We start from the raw sequence: 19534 nt of genomic DNA on the forward strand, positions 1-19534 counted from the left end.
CTATGAAAGGCTGGGCTAGCAATGACATGATCCCTGGAATGAAAGGGTCAACATATGAAGCGTGTTTGATGGCTCTGGGCCTGTACTCACTTGAGTTCAGAAGGATGAGGAGGGATCTCATTGAAATTTTGAATATTGAATAGCCTCGATAGTGGACATGGAGAGGATGTTTCCTATCGTGAGGGAGTCTAGGACTTCCCTTTAGAACAGAGAGGAGGAGAAATTTATTTTAGCCAGATGGTGGTGAACCTGTGGAATTCATTGCTACAGACAGCTGTGGAGGCCAAGTTACAGGGTGTACTTAAGGTAGAGGTTGATAGATTCTTGATTAGTAAGGGTGTCAAAAGCTATGGGGAGAAGGCAGGAAAATGGGGTTGAAAGGGATAATAAATCAGCCATGATGAAATAACGGAACAGACTCAATGGGTAGAATGGTCTAATTCTGCTCCCATGTCTCATGGCCTTACTCTGAACTGATTCTATGCCTAAGCACACTTTGAAGGACTCTTTACAACTCATGTTCTCAATATTATTTATTTACACAGTTTGCCTTCTTTTGCATATTAGAGTTGTTTGTCAGTCTAGATTTTCATAAATTCAATTGTATTTATTTTTTCCTGTAAATGCCTGCAAGAAAATGAATCCCAAGGTAGAATATGATAACAAATATGTACTTTTATCATAAATTTACTTTGAACTTTGAACTAAATGGTTGTTTTTCTTATTGGGTTATGGTAGAAAATGCTGTCTCCCTCAGTGGTGGGAAGACTTTTAAAAAATAGATATTAATGATTCAGTCACGGGGTGGGGATGTGTGGGGTGGTTGCAAGGAAAAGTTTCCAAATTTGTAAATTGAACAAAATACAGTAATGTCCTAGATAGTGAGGAGAATTGTAGAAGTTGCAAAAAGACATAAATGGGCTGGCTGAATAGGTAGAAAAGTGATGGATGAAATTAAACATAGTGAAGCGTGATGCACTTTGACATCAAGAATAAGAAAAGACATTATGGAATGAATTGCGCAGTTCTGAATGGTTTACAGAGGAGTATGCGGGTGAACATTTGTACTGTTTGTGTCTTGGAAAATGGATAAAAGACAGAAAAATTGTTGTACTTCTTGAGCTGGTAACATGAAAGGAGTCCTAAAATCATTTTCAGTTATATAAGCAGTAAACATTGTTGTCTGGTGCTATTATTACAAGAGAGATGAAAGATGAGGTGACCAGACCTATTAGAGTTAGGCTGTGAATGTGGTGCAGAACCTCCTGAACCATAAGAGATCTGTGAATTGGAACCTAACCTTAATATCTCTGGCTAGGTCACTGAATTTTATTTTATTTGTGATGTTAGCTTCTTCTCGTATATTCTTTCAAAGTGTGTGAACATCTCTGCAATTGCATGTTGGCCAGATTATTTGGCAGGATGCTGTACATCTTACTGATTACATTTGTGGTGGAGTTCAAGAAACCAGGAGGCTACCGTGGACATTGTGGTTGCTCTTTTATCAAAGGTGGAAATTCTTTAAGAGATTTGGACTGCTTTTAAATCCCGTAAGTTTATAGAAACAATGGGTGAACTGTCAATTACAGAGGGCTGAGCAACTCTGGAAGCAGAATCATTGCTTCCATCTTCATTGCATGATCTGAGATGCACTGGTTTGTGCTGTATTTAAAAAAGAAAACTTTAGAAATATAGGGATAAGGAAGTGGAGTCTGAAGACCCGGAAACCACTGTTACACAATGCCTTTTCAGATTCAGTACTTTATATATATATGTGACTATGAATGAAATACTTAATCCCTTAAAAATCTCAGTCCTATATACTTTAATAAGCAATAAGGTAAATAATTAACCTAACAGACATCTCTGAATGAGATGGTTAATGAAGGCTGTAACGTGTAAAAAGTTTATAGTTGCTACATTAGACACCAACAGAATCAACAAACTCATTCGTAAGGCCAGTGATGTTGTGGGGATGGAACTGGACTCTCTCACTGTGGTGTCTGAAAAGAGGATGCTGTCTAAGTTGCATGCCATCTTGGTCAATGTCTCCCATTCACTACATAATGTACTGGGCGGGCACAGGAGTACATTCAGCCAGAGACTCATTCCACCGAGATGCAACACAGAGCGTCATAGGAAGTCATTCCTACCTGTGGCCATCAAACTTTACAACTCCCCCCTTGGAGGGTCAGACACTCTGAGTCGATAGGCTGGTCCTGGACTTATTTCCTGGCATAATTTACATATTACTATTTAACTATTTATGGTTCTATTACTATTTATTATTTATGGTGCAACTGTAATGAAAACCAATTTCCCACTATGACTATTACACTTGGAAGTCATGCATTTATTTTCACTATATGGTAAGTGGCAGAGAAAAGTAAACCTCGTATTACTTGTGGGAAAAAATAACGTAAATGATAAACATAAGGGATTCTGCAGGTGCTGGAAATCCAGAGCAACACATAGAATACTGGAGGAGCTCAACTGGTCAGGCAGCATTTATGGAGGAATAAAAGGTCAGCGTTCAGTCTGCGTCCCTTCAACAGGATCCTTCTTATTCTGGTTTATTCCCTTTCCTACTCCTCACCTGCCCATCACCTTCTTCTGCTGCCCCTCTTCCTTCCACGAGTGGCTGTTGCCACGAGCAGCTGTGAAGGCCAAGTCATTGGGTGTATTTAAGGCAGAGATAGATAGGTTCTTGATTAGCCAGGGCATCAAAGGGTATGGGGTGAAAGCAGGGGAGTGGAGATGACTGGATGAAGTGGATCAGCCCATGATTGAATGGCGGAGCAGACTCGATGGGCCGAATTGCCTACTTCTGCTCCTAAATCTCATGGTCTTATGGTCTTCCCTTTCTCTTATCACCTCCTCTCCTATTAGATTCCTTCTTCTTCGGCCGTTACCTCATCTATCTATCACCTCCCAGCCTCTCACTTCATCCCCCAATCCTCCAGCCACTGGCCTTCCCCCTCACCTGACTTCACCTATCACTTACCAGCTTATCCGCCTTCCCCTCTCCAACCTTCTTATTCTGCTTTGTTTCCTCTTCCTTTTCAGTCCTGATGAGTTGGCCCATAATGTCAACTGTTTATACCCCTCAATAAACTAAAATCAGAGAGCTAAGAGCTAGCAACATGTTTGAAAATAATATGACAAAAAACTTCTTTGCATTATTATTGCCGTGGAAATGATTTAATAGAATAACTTGTTTTGATTTGGGGACTGATTTTTAATCTGCTGTTGAAATATAATGGCATAAATGAAAAACAAATTGAATGATGAGAAAAAAATCAAACCTGAGTTTGACTTTTTCATGACCAAATACACTTTGTGGAGCTACCAGTGCAATTGGAAGTCACCAAACTGTTATTTTATGACAGGTGCTCGGTCGTGGTCCTATTTGCCATACCACCCATGGTCTCTAGGTGCCTAGATCACATAGCATACCAAAATATTTGAAAGGCTTTAAGCACTCAAGCTTGCACATGGACAGTGCAGAGGGCTCATTACAGCCTACAATGTTAGTGAAAGGTATTCTCTTATAATGCAAACAACAGTCTTTAGCAGGGTTCTGTCAGTTTAACACCTACATAAAATTAAGGCTTGTTCCTTTTAGTCAGGTCTTTGTTGTTAAAGGTACATTATTACTATTAATGTCATCTCTTAGCAACTGATTATGTGTGCATTGTTGTAGTCTTGTTCGGCAAAGGAAAGTTACTGAATCTTGTTGGAACCTTTCTGTTTGCTTTTGAAAACTGTACTGCATCTTTTGTCTGTGACTGTTTATACAGCTGTTGCAAGGTTCTTTATCATATGGCCCCAGGAATTCCTACCAGCAAATCGTTGAATTGGTCATCAAATTCAGGAGATTCAATCACATCTCATATTGCAATTGGAGATGTATGTCATGTGCTTTATTGAGGGTGACAATAATTCGTGAGCAGTATCATTCTAAACAATCTGACTCGGAGGATTGAGACGAAACTGAAGCTGAAGGATGGAACTGTTTATTCTGTTTGATTAGTCAAAAGGGAAACCAGTAATATTTATATTTGTTGGACTTGTGCTCAGAGCTGTTGTTTGCTCCCCCGATCAGTGCTCCAGCACCAGATATGGATCATCTTGTTCTTATTGTTTATGGCAGTGAAGAAAAGCAGGCTCCAGCAGCTATAGAGCATTTCCTCCACTCCCACATCGTCACAGTGACTGTGATAGTCTCACTCTCCAGTGAATTTAAGGACAAGGCAACCCAAAGGTAATGGGAGAGGCATGTCAGACTATTGAAGAAGCATAAAAACATTCCGTGCCAACTGTGAAGCCTTTCCCATTGGCCTGCTTTAAACCCATATCTCTTTATGTCTTTCCTATCCAAGCATCCGTCCAAATGCCTTTTAAATGTTGAAAGTTGTCTCTGCCACCTCCTCTAGCAGATTGTTCCTCCATAAACTCTCTAGTTCTACGCCCTCCTCCTCAGGAAAAAGGACTCGGGTTATTTATTCTATCTATACCCTTCATAAATTCATCCCTCAGCCTCCTACATTCCAACGGGAAGAAACACAGCCTATCCTTATAAATGCAGACCCCCACTCTGGGCAGCATCCTGGTGAATCTCTTCTACACTCTATTGCACCCAAGATTCATCTAAGTGTGGTCTTGTATCACTGTAACTTGACACCACATTTTTTATACTCATGCCTCAGTTTATGAAAGCAAGCAGACTTAATGCCTTTTTCAGTACCCCATTCACCCGTGTCACCACATTCAGAGAGCTATGGACCTGAACCCAAAGATTCTCCGTTCATCAGTATTCCTAAGACCCTGCCATTTCGTCTATATGCGCTACTAGAATTTGACCACCTAAAGCGTATGACCTTGCATTTGTCTGGATGAAACTTCATTTGCCACTACACCACCCAGCTCTCCAACTGATTTATGTCTGCCGTTTCTTTGGATAACTTTTTTGTTATCTACAACTACAAGTCTTCATGTCAATGAAACTGATACAAAACCTAGTGAGATGTAGGCTGGGATTCAGTTCAAAATACTCCTTAGTAGAACTTTGATATTTACTAAACCAAAAATAAACGTAGCATCATCTACTAAGATTTCCAAAGAAAATCATTGCTGATCTCTATAAGTAAAAGGCCTATCCAAAGATTATCGGTCGCTGACAAGGTTAGAGTACTATCCAATGCACTTTTTATTGCATTGCTTTTCTGCTTATATTGTTCCATTGCTCCTTAATAAAATTAAAGAAACAACTTTTCCAACATACTAACTCCAGAGAAGATGGATTAGAGTAGGTTGGAATTCAAGTTCTCTATCATTTATTTGTGACAGTAGGATGCTCATTAACTAACCTGCTACTAAAAGCTTTCAACATTACACCCACATTATCTGCCCTTAGCTGAGAAAGCATGAACTGAACTTACGGTTCTTCAAAACTAATAAACATTATGCTATTTAGAAATGTCTTTCAGAGTGGACTAGTAGTTACACTTCTCGTGTAGAACAAGATTGGCAACTAAAATTAGTAGTCCGGAGAAACATGCAAATATGGATTTGATAACAAATTATACATTGTGATTCAGACATGAGAGATTGGATTCCAACTGTATGCCTTAAAATGGCAGGGAGGTATAATATAATTTTTTGCTAGCTCAAAGTGAACCAAATTCCAGGGCAAGGACAAACTAAAAGAACTGCATTTCATCAATAATTTCCTTCTGTGTAGACGCTTTATTCCAGGAGTTCCCAAACTTTATCATGCCATGGATCCTTACCATTAACCAAGAGGTCCATGGACCCCAGTATGGAAACCCCGCTTTACTGGAACACAGCCCCTGCAGAACTTCACAGGAGCATTATCTCTAAACAAAAGTAACACCAAGCCAAATTAGGACAGGTGATCAAATGCGACAAGGTGGCAAGTTTTGAAGAGAATAATAAAGAAGGAATGTTCACAGGGAATAGTGCCGGGTACATTGTTATTTGCCATCTTCTTCAATTATCTGGATGATATTAAGGTAAAGTAGATCAGCAAATATGTGGATGACACCAAGATAGGTGTGTCAGGAAATATAGAGGCTTGACCTAAACGCAGAGCAGCAAGGACAATTTATTGGTGAGCAATAACTTTAGTATACTGCAAAATAACAAGAGAGGGCCACAAAACAAGAGAGAAAAGATATTTAATATGACAAGGCAACAAGGTAACTGAAGGCTAGGAGCAATTAGTTGAGGCTGGCTGGTTAAATGGGTGAACAAGGTTGTGGATGAGTGCTGGGTCTAAATAGGCTGCAGGTGATGAGTTGGAAATGAGTGGCAGGGGACTCCTGTTAGCTGGGTGGAGACTGGGAGATGCCTGTCTGTGCAAGCCTGACAGGAACCCACCTCCTATGGCTGGCATGTGACAGCCCAGGATGATCCAGATGGGTCTAGTGGTTTCCTCAATGAACGATGGATCCAAGGTAGAAGTGGACAGCACTCATGACCTCTTGTCCAGGCTGTACCCTACCCAGTTGACCAGGTTCTGCATACCCTGTCCACAACAATGTGGATCCATCAACCAATGAACTGTGTAAACTGAACTACTTCCTACCATCCTAGGTTCTGGAGGTGACAATGGGCTTGAGGCAGGACACGTGGAAGGTAGGCTTGATCCTGAAGGACGCGGATAGCTGGAGACAGGAAGTGACTGGACTGACGTGATGGATAATCTTAAAGAGATCTTCAAAGCCAGGTGGGAGGTTGCAGGAGTTGGTGTGCAGGGGCAGATCTCAGGTGAACAGCCAGACATGGTTCCCAGGTGGGCGTTGCAGGTGGTTGGCCTGGCAGCGGCAGGGGTGGTTGACAGATAGGATGGCTCTCGGTGCCCTCTTCCAAGCATTTCAGCAGCAGCAAACAGGGACCTGGTGGATGGTACCTCTTCCATTGGGTCCTCTGCGGGGAACAATGAAGGTTAGTAGCCATGAAGAACTCCGAAGAATGACATACTGTGGCAGAGGAGGTGTGCAGGTTGTGGGACAGCTCGGTCCAGGGCAGCTGCTTCGTCCATGTGGAAAGGTTAGAGGCAGTGAAGCTTTGCAGAAACTTCTCCACTTGTTGACTGGCTCTTTCTGACTGACCGTTGGTCTGCGGATGATAGCCAGAGAACAAACTCACCGAGGTGTGGAGAAGGGAGCAGAAGGCTTGCCAGAAGTGGGAAAGGAACTGCGGACTCCGATCCAAAACAATATCCATGGAGATGAACTCCGTGTTGGAGAACCAGGTCCACCCTCTCAGATGCTGATGGAAGTTTAGGGAGGGCAATGAAGTGGGCCACTTTGGAGAACCGGTCCACCACTGTCATGATCAGTATGGCCCTATCGGAAGGTGGCAAATCCATGAAGAAATTCTTGGTGATGCGGGACCAATGGTGTCGAGGGCTTGGCAGGGACTGCAGAAGGCCACTGGTTGGAGGAATTAACTATTGATTGAAGGAACTGAGCACACTGAGGGCAGGCAGTGACAAACTGACGTACATCTGTGATCGTGGTGTGCCACCAGAACCGGCACTGCTGAAAATCCCGAGTCAATCATGCACGTGAATGGCTGGAGAAGGGTGGGGTGTGGGCCTACTGGAATGCCTCAGAACACGTGGTCACTGCCATTTGCATCGGCTGAAGCAGACTCGTGCTATAGGGCCTGGTCGGCCAGGTTCCCAAGGTCCCAGACGATTAGGGTGAGAATCCGGGAGGATGGAATGAATGGCTGAGATTTGATCTCTATTTCCACCGGGTCAAACTGTTGTGACAGGGCATCTACCTTAGGGTTCTTGGAGCTGGGTTGTGCAGAGATGGTGCAGCTGAATTGCTTGATGAAGAGGGCTCAGCGAGCCTGATGTGGGTTGAATTGGCTGGAATGCTGAATGGATAGGTGGCCCTGGTGGTCAGTCCAGATCAGGAAGGGCTCAGTGTTCCCCATCAGACAATATCTCCATTCCTCCAAGGCCCATTTAATGGCGAGTAACTCCCAGTCTCCTACTCCATCATGGCAATGTGCAGAGCTGAGGTTGCACGAGTAGAAGGCACAAAGATGTATCTTCCTGTCTGGTCCTCGCTGGGAGAGGAAGGCCCTGGTGTCTACATCAAATGTGTCCACCTCTACCACAAAAGGTGCAAGGAGGTTCAGATGGTGGAGAATGGGAGTGGTGGTGAAGCGTCTCTGGATCTCCTCCTAAATGTGGCCAGCAGCAGCAGAGCAGCTTATCTGTGAGGAAGGATTTTGTGGAGGGAGGTGAGAGGAGCAGTGATTTAGCTATAGTTCCTGATGAAAAGGCAGTTTAGAAGTTGGAGAAGGTGAGGAAGCACTGTAACAGTTTGAGGGAGTGCAGTCAGGGTCATTCAACAATGGCATGCACTTTCTCTAAATCCATGGTAATGGACATAACCCAGGAAGAAAATGACTGGGATGTGCAATTGGTGTTTTACTAACTTGCAGAACAGTTGGTTTTGAGGAAACACTGAAGGACTGAATGAACACGGTAGATGTGGTCCTGGGAGTTCTTGGAGAAACTGAGGATGCTGTTGCGTAAATGAGCACATACCTCTGTAGCATGCCTCGGAAGATCTCATGAAGAAAGGCTTGGAAAATGGCTAAGCTGCTGGAAAGTCTGAAATGGAGTGGGTATTACGAATGTTATCTTTCACTCATTCCCTGGTGGATGCGGATCAGGTTGTATGCACATCGTAGATCCAGTCTGGTGAAGATCTGGGCCCCGTGGAGTGTTATGAATGTGCTAACCTTCTAGGAGAGAAGGTAGCGGTCTTTAATGGTGATATTGTTGAGGCCACAGTAGTCGATGCAGGAATGGAGAGCCCATATTTCTTTTTGACAATGAAGAATCCTGCACTGATTGGGGAATGGGATAGTTGAATGAAGCCGTTCTGTAGTGCTTTGGCATGTAGTCATCCAAGGCTTGGGTCTCAGGAGGGGAGAGGGAGAACAGACAACCTTGGGAGAAGGTCATTCGCACAGTCATGTGGTCTGTGAGGTGTCAGGGTGCTGGCTTCCCCTTTTACTGAAGGCGATGGGCAAATGTGTTGTTCCTGTTGGAGTTTGGTGAGGTCAAGGGCTTCCTCCATCTCACGGATTTACGGGGTGAATTCACCTAAGGTTACAGGCAGGTAGGTCCCCAACTCAGTAGTGAACTGGATGATCAGGTGAAGTGAAGTTTGTGAGTGGAGATCCTGGGGTAACCCAAGATGAGAGGAATGTTGGGTGAGTCGATAAGGCAGAATGGGATGGACTCACAGTGCTCTGTGATGCTCTTGTGCACAGGCCATGTGCATGCTCTGACCATCCCAGACCCCAAGGGACACCAGTCAGTGGCTGTGATGCAGAAGGTGTGAGATGGTAGGAAGTCCAAGCTGCACACACAGAATCTGGTTCAGGAAGGTGCCAGATCTGCGCCAGATTTCACCAGAGCCTCCTGGGCGTGCAGAACCTTCAAGGTGTGGAGAAGGAGGGGAAGAGCAAGTTGGGTTATGGTGTTGAAACGAGGGGCTGGGGAGAGTTTACTAGATAGTAGGCTTCTCATCTCTACCTGGTGGTGCCATCTTCCTGGATGCAGTGGGCATTTGATGCATTGGTGATTGACTGCTCCACAGTAAGCGCAGAAATTGTTTCTCCACCAATTCTCATGCTCTTTTGGGTGGGGTGGGGGTGAGTTAATGGAGCTCTCCTTAACTGCGTGGGTTCTGGAGGCATTGCTGATGAGGTTACTGCAGCCGGAAATGATTCCAGGAATGAAACTGGGGTTCTGGTTGGTGATCTGGAGGGTCGTTCCATAAGATGCTTATCAACATGGAAGGCCAGGGTGAGGAGGCTTTCAAGGCTGGTGGGCACCTTGTGGGTAGAGAGCTCATCTTTCAAATGCTCCGAGAGGCCGTGATTGTAATGGGCTAACAGTTAGTGGCAGCCCAATTCATTACTTGCCCAATCAAGAGGAAGATGTTGAAGGCAATCTTGCTTCAGTCCATAGAATACAGAGATAGCTCAGCTCAAAACGCAGGGACACATCAGAACAGGAAGTTGTGGCATTGCGTTGGGATCCGTCAACTCGAGGCTACAAGTGAGGAGGTTGGCCGCCGTTGGTATGCAGCAATGAGAAGAGGAGTTGGTTGAGGGTGGTGAGTGATGGTCAAAGGTTTCCTGCTGCTTCTGGACCATGCACTGGTTAAGGCAGACCACATCCTTCATGTGAGCAACCACTGCTGGGTCAGCTGCTGGTTTATCCACCCTGCCAGGGAATGTAGATGAGGCTTGACCCAAATGCAGAGCAATGGAGATGATTGAGCAGTGACCAATCACTTTAATAATAAACTCCAAAATAACAAGCTACGAGGGGACTCAAAATAAGAGAGATCGACTATTTAACACAACAAGGCAACAAGATAACCGAAGGCTAGGAGGCTTGCTGGCTGGCTAGTTCAATGGGTGATCAAGGACTTTGGATGAGAACTGGGCATAAATAGGCTGCAGGTGATGAGTTGGAAATAAGTGGTAGCTGATTCTGGTTAGTTAGGTGGAATCTCTGAGGAGTCTACATGTGCAGACCTAACATTTGGGTGTAGTGGACAGTGAAGAAGGCTACCAGAGTTTGCAGTGGAATCTGGATCAGCTGGAAAAATGCTGAAAAATAGCAGATGGAATTTACTATGAGGTGAGGTGTTGCACTTTGGGCAGAAAAACCAAAGTAGGACTTACACAGTGAATGGTAGTGCACTGAGGAGTGCAGTAGAAGAGATAGATCTGGGAATACAGATCCATAATTTCTTAAAAGTAGCCTTACAGATAGATAGGGTCATAAAGAAAGCTTTTGGCACATTGGCTTTCATAGATCCAAATACTGAGTACAGGAGTTGGGATGTTATGTTGAAGTTATACAAGACATCGGTACAAGAGTCCCAATTTGGAGCTTTGTGTGCAGTTCTGGTCACCTGCCTTCAGGAAAGTAATCAAAAAGATTGAAAGAGTGCAGAAAAAATTCACAAGGATGTTGCCAGAACTTGAGGACCTGAGTTATAGGGGAAGGTTGAGTAGGTTAGGACTTAAATCCCTAGAGCATAGGAGAATTCTAGAGGGGTACAAAATTATGAGTTAAGGTAATTGCAAGCAGGCTTTTTCCACTGAGGTTGGGTGAGACTAAAACTTGATGTCATGGGTTAAGGGTGAAAGGTGAAGTGGTGAGAGTGTAGAACGAGCTGTCAGCAGAAGTGGTGAGATGGGAGTTTGATTTCAACATCTAAATCTGGATAAGTACATGGATGTGAGGGATATAGAGGGCTTTGGTCCAGGTGTAGGTTGATGGTACAAGGCAGAATAATAGTTTGGTATGGACTAGGTGGACTGCTCAACCTGTTTCTGTGCGGTACTGCTCTAGAACTCTATGACTCTAAGGGGATTTAAGGAGGAAATTACACTGAGTTTAGAACCTTGGTAGGCATAATCACTAATAGCAAAACTTATAAAATTAGGGATGTACAACAAACCAGAATTCACTGGTATCAAGGACATGGAGGAAATTTAACAAAATTAGGATGAAAACCAGGAGAGTGATGGATGACCGGAACAGTTTGCATTAGGATCTCAAGTTTATGGAAGGTAGAAGACAGAAGGCCAGTTATGAGTGCATTGGAAAACTCCTTTCAGATGGTTCAAGAATAGACAACTGAAGCAGAGGTAGGGTCAGGCAATATTATGGCAGTGGAAATAAGCAGTCTTTGGAATAGCCTGAGGTTGAACTCGGTAGACTCCAATATTTAGTTGAAGGAACTTTCTGCTTTGTACAGTTTGCTCTCAAGGATATCTTTATAGACTGCATCAAAACAGGCATCAGGTCCTTTGTATTCTCTTGCTTAATTTTACCACACTAACAATTTTTTGATTTTGACAGCCAGAGACATCAAAAATAAAGATAGTTTGGGAAGTTATATTCCCATTCCTAAAGCTTTACATCAAAAACCAAAATAAGACCTAATTCAGTATTAGTTAGCAATGAATGTAGAATGTATAACAGTACAGTAGAGGAATAGGTTTTTCAGCCCACTGTGTCAGTGCTGATCAAAATAATTGTGTAATAATTATTGCAGTTAGTCCTGAACAGATATAATGGGGAAAACCTGCAAAATGCAAAATGGCACTAAAATAGAAGCAAAGATATTCCTCATTTTATGAATATTCTATGACTACATTACTCATTATAGAATGTACCATCTATTTATAAATTTCTTTTTTCTGTTATAATGAAAAATGTATGACTCTCTACCCATAGTAATGCACTGTACTGAAATACCCATTGTACATTTTACTCAGCCTTTCTGATTTGCAAAACCTGGATTAATACATGTTTTCTAGGATTGAAACTCTTGTGTAAATTGAGAATTAACTCTATGATTTGATTAATAGTTTTAATACCAAAATAAAACCATAAAAAATAAATACCTAACCATTCATTTTTGGGATGCTGGTTGCTCGCCTCACTGCTTCACAAAATTAAGCAGGTTTAATTAAGGGGTACATGTTAGTGATAATCTACAGAAGTCTGAGCATTGTTTGCATTGCAATGCTTATTTTGGTTCCACAAAAACTATTAAACATAACCTTGACCTATTTTACACTTTGCCTGCATTCCATGCACTGCTACATAAAAATGACATTGGTGGTCTATTGACATCATGAGGTTTGCTTTGTATGATAAGGCCCTTATCTTGGCTGTTGAACTGAAGTTCTCAGACAAATTGTATAGGATGCAACAAAAGTAGAAACACAATTGTAAGTGAAACAGAGATGCCCAGATGTTTTACCACTGTTTTAAGTCACTGGAGACATGAATAGAAGTCTGTATAACCATAAGATCATTAGATATAGGAGTAGAGTTAGTCCAGTCAGCCCAGTGAGTCTGCCCCACCATTCCATCATGTCTGAATTATCATCCCTCTAAACCCCATTCTCCTGCTTCTCCCGGTAACCTTTGACACCCTTACTAATCCAGAACCTGTCAACCTTTTTCTTGAGTATACCCACTGACTTGGCCTCCACAGCCGTCCGTTGCAATGAATTCCACAGATTCACCACCCTCTGGGTAAAGAAATTTCTCCTCCTCTCTGTTCTAAAGGAACACTCTCGTATTCTGAGGCTGTGCCCTCTGGTCCTAGACCATTATAAGAAACATCCCCCCCACAATCCTTTCTCAGATAAGGGGCCCAAAACTGTCTTCAATACTCCTAAGGATGGTCTGACCAATGACTTCAACCACAGCATTTCATCCATAACAGACAGGTGATACATAACTCATTTCACTCTACTGCCCAATTCAGATTTCATTTATGATGTGTTAAATATGAATTTAATATCACACTAGTATAGGTTTTCTTTTAAATTAGTTGTTCTTGTGGAATTTGATTGCAATAATATTTTGTATATAATTGTAGATATACAACTACAATAATATACAAATGTTATTGTAATTAAATTTCACAAAAATAATTAATTTAAGCAAGAATTTAAACTACTGTGACAGTAACTACAGATAGACAACTACAGATATGATGTTTAATAAATAACTACCTAAAAATGATAATAGAACACAGCACAGTACCGAACAGGAAAAGGCCCTTTGGCCCATGATGTCCGTGTTAAGCAAGAAGATAAATTAAACAAATTTCCTCTGCCTGCATATGATCCAAATCCCTCTATTATCTGTATATTCGTGTGTCTGTCTAAAAGCCTCTTGAATGCGACTATCAAAGTATTTTAACAATGAATTAGTTTAGGTTTAGTGGACTCTGCATAAATCACCAAAAATAAACTACTCATAATCTAAAGGCTCTATTTGCACCTAAAGGTTCATATTAAGTATATCTATAATCATATTTAGCTCTGTTTTTATTTCTACTCTTATGTTGTGGCTGTGTATGTTAATCTATTTTAGAAAGCATTTGTTGTTAATGGTATACGTGTAACAGGACATAATCTGACTGAAGCATTTATTTCTAATCAAGGTTTATGAAAATCTCTTGCATGAATAAACTAAGTTTTATTTAATTCATTAATTCCTCACATTGTTAATTACTATTCTAATGTTTGTTTTCACAGAGAACTCAATTATATCAATATATGCTTGTTAAGACGATATAACAAAAGCACAATATACTCTTCCTACTAAAGTAATTAATGCTTCTCTGATCACATAATTGCATGAAAATAGCATTTGGATTCACAATGGACTCCCTAATTGGATCTTAAATCTGCTAACATGGTGGGGCAAACATTCTCTTTCTGCCCTTCAAAGATTTCCTGCTGTGCACAGCCTGTTCCATTAACAGATTCTCATAGCAGCAGATGACCTTCGCTTCATCTGAGAAAATCAATTTAAAGCAGTGTTACCATTACCAAGATCAGCAGAAAACAGTACCTGTGATGACAAAAAGATTACAATAATTGCAATTAGCTATGCATTGAATAAAATCCGATTTATTTGAATTGAACATTACTGCTGTCTTTCTATTGCTTTGCTTCTTACTAAGGTTGATTCCAGGCTCCCGTGATACCAACAGGAACTGCATTCTCAAGGAGCAGCTCATGGACAGATAGAGAACCCATGCTTTCCTTGTGACTAAAACTCATGACGATAAATCATGGGCTCTACAATCTATATTAGCCTTCCCGACCTACCTTTCCTTACTCCATACCAAGCAGATTAGGGAAGCTGTATGATTTCTGGCTCCTGCCGATGTTGTTGTGGTTCTGTGGCTATCCAATAAGAATTGGATAAAAGTTGTAAAATATGACCAAGTCTATTTGAACAACATATATTGAAACTGCATTATTGTATATGCCATCTTACAGATGCACATTTTAACTGAGGTGTACATTTAAACAAGTCACATGGTACTTCAGTACATTCAAAATTAAAGTCAAGAATGGCATTTATAGAGCAAAGATTGAGGTAAAGAACATTTTAAAATGAGAAGAACATTGATGGGAAACGAGGGTAGAAGGAAACTCAACAAAAGGTGAAGGCAGAGAAACTGAAAATTTTACTAACTGATTAAAATCTGAGAAAGTTAGTTCAATAAAAGTTGAAAACAAGCTCACTATACTACACTATGGATAACAAAGTGAATCACAAATGAAGGTAATAAAACTAATGGAAATAAAGTGAGCACAAGTAAGTTAAAAATAAAGTGGTCCATAGGTTAAGAGAACTAACAGAAGCATATCCCAAGATATACAAAAATAATTATGAGCTTGATATATACATAAATAAGAAAAATAGGGCCAACAAATGATGAGCAGAATAATCATAGATGCAATCAAGATTGTTACTTGTCTTAGTATTTCTTTTTATTAAAGTTAACACTTCACCAGAAGACGAGCTTTAAACAAGTATTAGTATCATTAAGATATTAACAAAAATATTATGGGATAAAAATTCAGGTCCAGGCAGGATGGACAAGGTAATTCAAAAATAAATAGCAATAAGCAATAAGGCTGAGAGGATGGAGCATAAAATCAAGGATAAGTTGTTGAGAGACTTGAAGGTTAAGGTAGCTGAGGACAGACGTGTCAGTGCAAAAGTGGCTCTATGAAGAGGTCACAGAGAGAAGGAAAATTTTCCATGGGATGCTTTTGGCAATGTTAACCAAGCCATATTCTTGTTAATATGAAGTAGGATAACCAGGAAGAATAATGCGTGCTTGATGGACTGCGAGAAAGTGTTCCTTTTCATTTCCCTGGTTACAGCACTGATTGCAAATAAGTAGTCTTGTGATGAAATCTAAACTTATGGACAAAATCAAGAAGAGACGAAGGTACCAAAAAAGATAACTTACAGCCAGCTAACAAATGGTTATAAATCAAATATTTAATTAAAATTAAGTAAAGGGAGCAACCATCAATAACATTTTGAACTATTAAAGGGCATATTAATCAAAATAAATAGAGCAATTAAATGCAACGGGTGCAACATTCTAAACACAAGAGAATCTGCAGATGATGGAAATCTTGAACAACACACACAAAATATTGGAAGAATTCAGCAAGTCAGTCAGCATCTATGACAGGGAATAAATACTCAATGATTTGGGGCAATTCCTGATGAAGCGAGTCCTGATAGACAGTCTTGGCCCGAAGCATCGACTCCTTATTCCCCTCTATAGATGCTGCTTGACTTGCCGAGTTCCTTCTGCAATTTGAGTGTGTTGCTCTGGATTTCCAGCATCTGTGGAATCTCTTGGGTTTATGAGGACTGATGTGAATCCACAATCAATTCCTTTGACATGCTGATGTTGAGTGTGAGGCCGCTCTTGCAACACCACTCAACCAGCTGAACTATCTCATTCCTGTACACCCTGTCACCATCTGAAGTTTTGCCAACGGTGGAATCATTGGCAATTTATGGATGGCATCTCAGCTGTGCATAGCCACGCTCTCAGGGGTGTAGAGAGAGTAGTGCATTGGGCTCAGCAATATCACTGAGGTGCCGTGAGGAGATGTTATTACTGATCCACACTGACCATGGTCTCCTGCTAATGAAGTTGAGGATCCAGTTTCAGAAGGAGATACACTGAGGACCAGGTTTTGAAGTTTATTGATTTGCACTGCGGGGATGATGGTGTTGAACACTAAGCTGTATTGGACCACCAGCAATTTGGTGTATACAAAGCCAAGTGGAGAGCCAGTGAGATTCTGTCCACTGTAGACCTATTGTAGTGGTAGGCAAATTGCCTTGGGTCTAGTTTCTTGCTCAGACAGGAATTAATTCTAGCCAAGACAAACCTCTCAAAGCATTTTATCATGGTAGAGGTGAGTGCTACTGGGTGATAGTTGTTAAGGCAGCTTACCCTCCTCTTCTTGGGCATTGGTATGCTTGATACCCTTTTGACTCTCAGTGTGCAGCAGAGAGAGACTGCAGATATCCTTCAATATCTCTGCAGGCTGCTTAAACAGACTTTCAGTACTATGCCAGATACACTATTGGGGCCTAATGCTTTGCGAGGGGTCACCCTCTTGAAGAATGTACTGACATCAGCTTCTGAGACAGAGAATACTGGGTTGCCAAATACTGTTGGGATTTGCACAGACATAGTGTTATTCTCCCTTTCAAAGCATGCATAAAACGTGGTGATCTCATTGGAGAGTGAAGCATCACTACCATTTATGCTGTTAGGTTTCACAGATAAGAAACCAGCCACAGCTGTCATAGGGTCTCTAATCTCATATGGAATTCTCTTTCTACTTTTGCAATGGTTTTCTGTATGTCATACCTGGACTTCTTGTTGGGTTTTGGATAATTGGTTTCAAATGCCACAAATATAACCCTCAGTAGACTGTCCTGGTTCATCCAGGGCTTCTGGCTTGGGAAGGCACACACTCATCCATGCTGGTCTTGAAGAAGTCAGTGACAGCTGTGGAACTTTCATTCAGACTCAAAGATGAATCCCTGAATATGGTCCAATCCAATGATTTAAAGCAGTCCTGTCAATGCTCTTCATATTTACTTTGCCATCCTCACCACTAGTGCTGCAGTCCACAGACTCTGTTTGTATGGAGGGAGTAGAAGTACAGCCAGGTGATCAAATTTGGAAAGTGCATGCATGGGATGGCATTGTAAGTGTACTTGATGGTGGAGTAACAGTGATTGAGTATGTTGGCTCCTCTGGTTCCACAGGTGATCTGCTGGTGGTAGTTGGTCAGAGATATTTGTATCCTTTCCCAATGTTTTCCATCTCCATCCCACCCTTGTCTTGCCCTGCTTATCAGCTTACTTGCTCATCAGATCCCAGACTCTGTAACCTTTTCACACTTTATTACCTTTGAGTCTCAACCTCCATCTCCAATCCCCCACCTGTCCTCGTAGGTCTTCCTTTGAACCTTTCCTTATCTGGCTCTGACTATCCCCTGACAGGTTCCATTTGCCCATTCTCTCCCTTCTCACCTTGTTCTAGCTGTCGCCCGTCAGCCTGTCCCTCCATCCTTTTTATTCTGGCTATCTCACCTTTACAGTCTCAGTCCTGACGCAGGGTCTTGATCTGGAATGATTTGAGGAAATAACAAGCAGAACAGACATCTTCTCTACGTCCACTCTATCTAGGTTTTACAATATTCAGTAGGTTTCGATGAGATGCCCCATAATTCTTCTAAACTCAGATGAGTACAGGCCCAAAGCAAACAAATGCTCCTCATAGATTAACACTTTCATTCCTGGCATAATTCTAGTAAATCTCATCTGGAGTCTCCTATGCCAGCACATCCTTTCTTAGGTATAGTGTCCAAACTGCTCAGAATACTCCAAATGCCTTATAAAGTTCAACATTTCATCCTATCTTTTATATTCTAGTCCTCTTGAAATGAATGTTAACATTGCAATGGCCTTCTTTACTGTCAACTCAACCTGCATGGATCTCCCAAGTCCCTTTGCAGCTCTGATTACTCTGCACTTGACAACAAAGCCAGCAATTCTATCATTCAGAGCATTAATATAAAATGTGAAAAGTAGTGGACCCATCATAACACTACTAGCCACCAGCAGTCTACCAGAAAAGGCCTCTTTTATTTTCTCTCTTTGCCTTCTGGCAACCAGACAATCTTCCATCTCTGCTAGTGTTTTTCCTGCAATATCACGAGTTCTTGTTTAGCAGTCTCATGTGAAGCACTTTTTCAAAGGCCTTCTGAAATCCCAAGTAAACAGCATCCACTGACACTCCTTTGTCTATCCTGCCTGTAACTTCCTCAAAAAATTCCAACAGATTTGTCAGACTTCCCCTCAGGAAACCATATTGACTTTGGCCTATTTTAACAAGTGCCTCAAAGTACCTTGAAACCTCACCCTTATTAACACACACTAACATCCTACCAACCTCTGAAGTCAGGCTAACTGGCCTATAATTTGAGTGACATTTGCAATTTTCCAGTCCTTCAGAACTATTCCTGAATATACTGATTCTTGAAAGATTATTACTATTGCCCCAACAATCTCTTCAGCTACCTCTTTCAGAACCTTGGGCTGTAGCCCAACTGTACAGGAGACTCATCTACTTCAGATCTTTCAGTTTCCCAAGCACCCTCTCCTTAGGAATAGTGAACTCATTCACTTCTACCCCTGACTCTCTCAAATTTCTAGCATACTGTTGGATCCTCCACAATGAAAACTGATGCAAAATATTTATCCAGTTTGTCTGCTATTTCTTTGTTTCCCATTTCTACCTCTCCAGCATCATTTTCTAGCAGTCTGATGTACAATCTTGCTTTATTTTACTCTTTATATACAGTTCTAAAGAAAGTTTTGGTATCCTCTTTTATATTATTGGCTAGCTTACCATCATATTTAATCATTTATATCCTTACTGATGTAACGGCCTTTGCCCCAACTGACTCCTGTCGCCTAGGGTGAATAGCCGTCGACCCTGCCAAACAGTGCAACTGCTTTGATGCAGATATGGTGTGAGGCGCCCAATGCAGATACGGTGTGAGCCACGAC

This window comes from Mobula birostris, chromosome 1 (genome assembly GCF_030028105.1).
Source record: "Mobula birostris isolate sMobBir1 chromosome 1, sMobBir1.hap1, whole genome shotgun sequence".
NCBI lineage: Eukaryota > Metazoa > Chordata > Chondrichthyes > Myliobatiformes > Myliobatidae > Mobula > Mobula birostris.